This window comes from Salmo salar, chromosome ssa02 (genome assembly GCF_905237065.1).
Source record: "Salmo salar chromosome ssa02, Ssal_v3.1, whole genome shotgun sequence".
NCBI classification, from domain to species: Eukaryota; Metazoa; Chordata; class Actinopteri; order Salmoniformes; family Salmonidae; genus Salmo; species Salmo salar.
The window spans coordinates 25,324,896-25,331,458 of NC_059443.1; the positions used below are offsets into that span (position 1 = coordinate 25,324,896).

The 6,563-nt window shown below is 46.0% G+C and overlaps 2 pseudogenes; both read left to right on the top strand.

Annotated features, from left to right (window-relative positions):
* Positions 1 to 732: 732 nt before the first annotated feature.
* On the top strand, positions 733 to 4,483 carry LOC106577996 (heat shock cognate 71 kDa protein-like; annotated as a pseudogene).
* A 625-nt stretch (positions 4,484 to 5,108) lies between these two features.
* On the top strand, positions 5,109 to 6,492 carry LOC106577682 (chymotrypsin-like protease CTRL-1; annotated as a pseudogene).
* Positions 6,493 to 6,563: the final 71 nt, after the last annotated feature.

Consider the following 6,563-nt stretch of genomic DNA (forward strand, 5'->3'; position numbering starts at 1 on the left):
CATATTACACAATAGTGAAGTACAGTAGTAAGTATTTCAACAAGGTAACTGCTCAGTACATATGATATTGGCAAAGTCCAGTTTTACTTAACAGCTCATTAATAATCACTTAATTTAATCCAACCCGTGTCCCAACAACAGATCTGTGAGCCATATTAATAGAATGCGTTGGTAGTTTGTGGGATTCAGCTGTTGGAAAAAAGCCACTGTGTTAATACATCACATTGACTTAGCCTGGCTGGTAACAGTTGGGTGTTGTATTGCCAGAAGGATCTGTGGAGAGGGGAAAACAGGATGAGTGGAGGGTGGCCTGTTGGCTCAGGTGGCATGCTACTGGTTGTATTGCTGCTTTAAGGAGTTGTGGTGTTGGTATCACTCCCCTGGTTGGCATGTTGCCATGACAGCACTTTCTAGAACAGCTGAGCCCCGGGGATCACTTCCAATTTGGGGGCACATGTGGGACTGCATCTGCTCCCTGTGAATGACCGGGACATTCAGGGAAGGAACACACACACTGTCAAAGACGTGCACGCATACACACGCATGCACATACATGATCATGATGACCTTTAACCCCAAAGGCTTTCAACACATGTTGAAACATTTGACTGTTGCTAGCTACTAATAACTGATAATATTCAAAAGAGACGGTTTTATAACAATATCGTTTTCATGAATCGTATCTTTCAACATTCTTTTATGATACTGTAGGCCTACGTAATTCTCAAATAATTCAAGTAATTCGCCTCTCACTAATGAACTCTAATTCAGGTCTTGTTGTTGCCAGATGTCTAAAGGACCAGCAGCAGGCATTGACCTGGGGACCACATACCCCTGTGTGGGCATCTTCTAGCATGGTAAGGTGGAGATCATCGCCAACAACCAGGGCAACAGAACCACACCCAGCTATGTGGCCTTCACCGACACGGAGAGGTTGATCGGCGACGCCGCCAAAAACCAGGTGGTCATGAACCCCACCAACACCGTGTTCGGTAAGCACATCACCTCACCTTGACACACAGTGGGTAGTTAGATGAAGCCTCTAGTGGACAAAGGGAACAGAATCAAGGTTTATTTTAAGCTCAGTGCTGTAGCCTCTTGCCTGTTGTTATCAGTAGTCCCTACTTGAGGGCCTAAAAGTACTAGATTTAAATCCATCAGCCTCACCCCACTCCATTAGGGGGAAATGCAAAACTGACCTTAGACCAGTAACCACAGACAAATTCCTCCTACTCTTAAAAATCAACCCTACTCTGCCATCCCTGTGTCCAAAGATGCCAAGCGTCTGATTGGTCGTAAGTTTGATGATGCCGTGGTACAGTTGGACATGAAGCATTGGCCCTTCACAGTGGTGAGCGATGGGGGCAAGCCGAAGATGGAGGTAGAGTACAAGGGAGAGAGGAAGACCTTTTTCCCTGAGGAGGTGTCCTCCATGGTGCTCACCAAGATGAAGGAGATTCTGAAGCTTACCTGGGCAAGGTAGGGAGTCTGACTAACCAAATGAAAAACCACCTCAATTCCAAATCTAGTCTTAGCCCCTACCCACTCTCCATGCACCCTATGTAGGTTTGAAAAGATTGGATGGGTATACATTGTATGTTAATAACTCCAACTGACAATCTATTTAGGGATGATACACACTAGATCTAACTAATAGTGTTTTTCCCTCTTCAGCCAGTGAACAATGCTGTCATCACAGTCCCTGCCTACTTCAACGACTCCCAGCACCAAGCAACCAAAGATGCTGGAGTGATCTCTGGACTCAATGTCCTGCATATCAACAACAAGCCCACCGCTGCAGCCATCACCTGTGGCCTGGACAAGAAGGCACAGAAACCACAAAACAAACAAAAAAACACTGGTTTGTATGACTCACACTAGGTCTGCTTGATTAGTCCTTTGAAAGTCCTACTGACTTAATTGCTCTCTCTTATCAGGTCGGCGGTGTGCGCAAGAGTCCTGTTCTTCGACCTGGACGGCGGCACCTTAGACGTGTCCATCCTGACCATCGAGGATGGCATCTTTGAGGTCAAGTCCACCGCCAGCGACACCCACCTGGGAGGCCGCATGATCAACCACTTCATCAGCGAGTTCAAGCGTAAATTCAAGAAGGACATCAGCGGCAACAAGAGGGTGGTGCGACGCCTGCCCACTGCCTGTGAGCGGGCCAAGCGCACCCTCTCCTCCAGCACCCAAGCTAGCATCGAGATTGACTCCCTCTATGAGGGTGCCGACATCTACATCTCCATTACCGGGGCTCGCTTTGAGGAGCTAAACGTTGACCTGTTCCGCAGCACCCTGGAACCCATGGAGAAGTCTATGAGAGATGCCAAGATGGACAAGGCCCAGATACACAACATCGTCTTGGTGGGAGGCTCCACATGTATCCCCAAGATCTAGAAGCTTCTGCAGGACTTATTCAATGGGCGAGACCTCAACAAGAGCATCAACCCTGATGAGGCTCTGGCTTATGGCGAAGATAGGTATCTCACTGTGTGTTGCAGGAAAATGTCACTGTGTCAAGTATATGTGATACAATGTTTCATCCAACATCTCCTCTCTGTCCTCCACAGCTGTGCAGACTGCCATCTTGGCCGGTGACAAGTGCCTGCTGCTGCTGGACGTCCCTTGGTATTGAGATGGCCGGAGGGGTCATGACCGTGCTCATCAAGAGGAACACCACCATCCCCATCAAGCAGACCCAGACCTTCACAACATACTCAGAAAACCAACCCGGAGTGCTCATCCAGGTGAGTCTTTTATGAGCTGCCAACGTTTGTGTAAAGTAGCCAGATCACCTATACCCTCCATGATTCTATCTAGTATTAATCCATTCCCATTATTTATTTCTCAGGTGTATTAGGGGGAGAGAGCCATGACCAAAGACAACAATATCCTTGGCAAGTTTGAGCTCACCGAAATCCCCCCTGACCCCAGAGGCGTCCCCCAGATCGAGGTGACCTTTGACTTTGGCATTGACGCCAACAGCCTCCTCAATGTGTCTACGGTGGACAAGAGCACCGGCAAGGAGAACAAGATCACCATAACCAATGACAAAGGTATGCCTCCTTAACCTTGAACCTCACAACATAATCAAAGGTCTTATTGATTTCCAACCCTTTCCTCAAAGAAAAGAGTCCCAAAAAGAAAGAGAGACAACAGGAGAGAATAGGAGATAATGAATATGTCACATATGGGCAATTATATAATGATGTGTCTGTATCTTGTTATCCCCAGGACGTCTGACCAAGGAGGACATTGAGCGCATGGTGCAAGAGGCTGACCAGTACAGGGCTGAGGACGAGGCACAGAAGGAGAACGTCACAGCTAAGAACTCGCTGAAGTCCCTGGCCTTCAACATGAAGAGCACCGTGGATGACGAGAAGCTCGCGGAAAAGATCAGCCCGGAGGACAAGAAGACCATCGTGGACAAGTGCAACGAAGTGATCTCCTGGCTGGACAGGAACCAGGTAAACCACAGGGGGCTGGTCTAGAGTTCCACCTAGATTGAGTGTTCTTAGTGGTTAGCAATGGTTTCACATTGATGCATTTCCTCCCATGGTAAAAGTAGGCTTCACAGTAAGTTTGAAACAAATAAATCATATAAGATAGAATATTGTGATCATCACCTGTCTCTCTTACGCTCTCATACTCTCTCCCTTCCGCTCTCGTCTCTCCCCTTGTCTTTATCTAGACGGCAGAGAAGGATGAGTATGAGCACCAGCAGAAGGAGCTGGAGAAGGTGTGTAACCCCATCATTATCAATCTGTATCAGGGTACCGGAGGCCCACCAGGAGGTATGCCAGGCAGTATGCCAGGTGGTATGCCTGGAGGCTTCCCTGGAGGTGCTGGAGCTGGCTCCTCCTCTGGCCCAAACATCGAGGAGGTCAACTAAAATCCCTGACCTCTACAGGAGAGAATCCACATCCTGTACACATCTCAGCTCCCAGGCTTCACACAACACCTACTGCAGACCTGGTCTGTGTCATCACTTCTCTTCTTGAGAACATCCTGTGTAATATTTATATCTACGGCAGGCTCCTACAGCCTTGTGCTGTTGTGCAGTTCACACAACCTTCACTTTAATCAGATTGAATATATCACAACCAATAAAGCTGGATACTGATAAGCATTTTTTGTGTTTTTCTTTAACCTCCCCCCCAAATACCCTCCCTGAGGTTAGATATGGCAAATACATTTTGTACATTAACAGTTGTCACAAAGTGCTTAAAGTCTTATAAACTTGTATGAACATCCGCACTATTGCTCATCATAAAAGTTCCCTCAAAAGTGACATTCATATTGTAGCAATCTTGTTATGAAGAAGTAGAAATAGGTATGTATGTCATTATGATATGTGAAGACAGCACCATGTGCAGATTTATATTTTGTTCCTGATTGGTTGATAAACTTGTCTCTTTCTCAAAACTTAATGGGATAAGATCATATTTTCTGGCGGTTTTCTCAGTGGCCTCATCCTCGTGGTGGTGGGCCCTCTGTTACAACCCTCAAATGTAGTAGCATTTTAAATGTGTCAAAGTATGAACTGGAATAGCAATTTGAACACATGTCCTTACTTCTACTTTGTATAGATGAATAAATATCTTCCTCTCGTAATAAAACAAATGTTTTTGTCACAGTGGGCTCCATAAAACATATGATCTGAATCCATAATGTTAATCAAGTGTTTTGTTTTTGATTGTTTTGCGGTCACATTCAGCTGCATATAAACAGAACGGTCTGACCATGGTTTTCCACCCTGCTTGTGGGATTGCAACACACGTTTACAAGATGTTATTGTTCTGCCCATCATTAGAATTCCAATTGGACAGCGTGATAAGAAACCAGAAAAATAGGCATCAAGGGCATTTCAGATGACCAAATTTGGGGTCTGGGCATATTTTCCACTCAGCATAAAGACAAAGAATTATGACTGCATCTTTCCCAGGAATCATTGTGCAAAGCCTTTTTTGCTTAGGCCTGGTCCACATAGAGTACAGTGCACTACATGGCAAACACAAGCGTGTATCTGACTGTCCCTGAGGCGTGAGGTTTTCCCACCTGTTCCCCCTGACTGTTCAAAGCTCTATCAGACCTTGGGGGAACCCATGGGTGAGTGGGAGACATGACTGATGGGCCTGCCAGGGTATAAGAGGGAGAGATACATCAAGCACAGTCTACTACACTATGACCATGCTCTGGATCGTCAGCTCTCGCTTTGGTGGCCTCAGCCCTGGGTGAGTGGTGTCATCATCAACGTCTGGTAACATGAACTGATTTTATCTTTTTGATCCTTTATTTATTCACATAGGTAAGTCCTATTGAGATGAATAGCTAAAATAAGCCCTGGCCAAGAAGGAGGTGAAGTGTTGTATTATACTTTGGTAGTTACTGAAGGCATGTCAATCCATACTCTGAGGCCAATCAAAACTATGTAGGACTTTGGTCAAAAGTGGTGCACTATATATGAGGATAGGGTGTTGTTTGAGACTGTGTGTTTGTGCCCTAGGTTTCGGAGTGCCTAGCATCCCGCCGCAGGTGAGCGGCTTGAAGATTGTGAACGGACAGAATGCCGTATCTGGCTCCTGGCCCTGGCAAGTCCCCCTTCAGGTAACCCCATTTCCACTCTTTAATTCTATACATTGTTTTTTCACACCGCAATGCTGTAATCACTGATTATTCTTGTTAGCCACTTACAGTAAATGTATGTTGACAATGTTGCGAAGTGCTGTCTTCACATTATGGTCAGACCCATACTATCAATCTACTGTCTTCACATTACGGTCAAACCCATACTATCTACTGTCTTCCACCTCTCCTTTCTCCTTCAGGATACCTCTGGATTCCACTTCTGTGGAGGCTCCCTAATCAGCCAGAACTGGGTTGTCACTGCTGCCCATTGCCTTGTCACGTAAGTGCATTTAATTCCATTCAAAAGTGCTTTATTAGCACCATGTTCATAAGTACATACTGCATTCCTCTTAGTTGCACTCAGATAAGCTGTGTTCATTCATACACACTGTAATCTGTTTTCTCTCTCTCCAGTCCTGGCCGTCACCAAGTGATCCTGTCAGAGCACGATCGTCAGTTCAATGCTGAGCAATCCAGGTGAAAAGCATCTCCAGGGTAAGTCCAGAAGCATGGGGAGAGATCCACTCACTTAACCACAACATGCCTGCCTGCTTCATAGGTTTTACCAGAGTTCTGAGATTCTGTTCACTTTCGAAGATGAATCACTTCACTATCTGTGTCTACATCTTTCCTTGATCCCTATAGGCTATCACCCACCCCTACTACAACAGCCAGAACTTTAACAACGACGTGATCCTGCTGAAGCTGTCCTCCCCCGTCCAGATCACCTCCCGCGTGTCCTCTGTGTGCCTGGCCTCCTCTAGCACCTCCTTCCCCTCTGGAACCCGCTGTGTCACCACTGGCTGGGGCAAGACTGGCACCACCTGTGAGTGGCCACACAAGCTACTGAACCATTATTGATACATGATAGATTTACAGTTAATAAATCAAATCAAATCAATCAAATCAAATTTATTTTTATATAGCCCTTC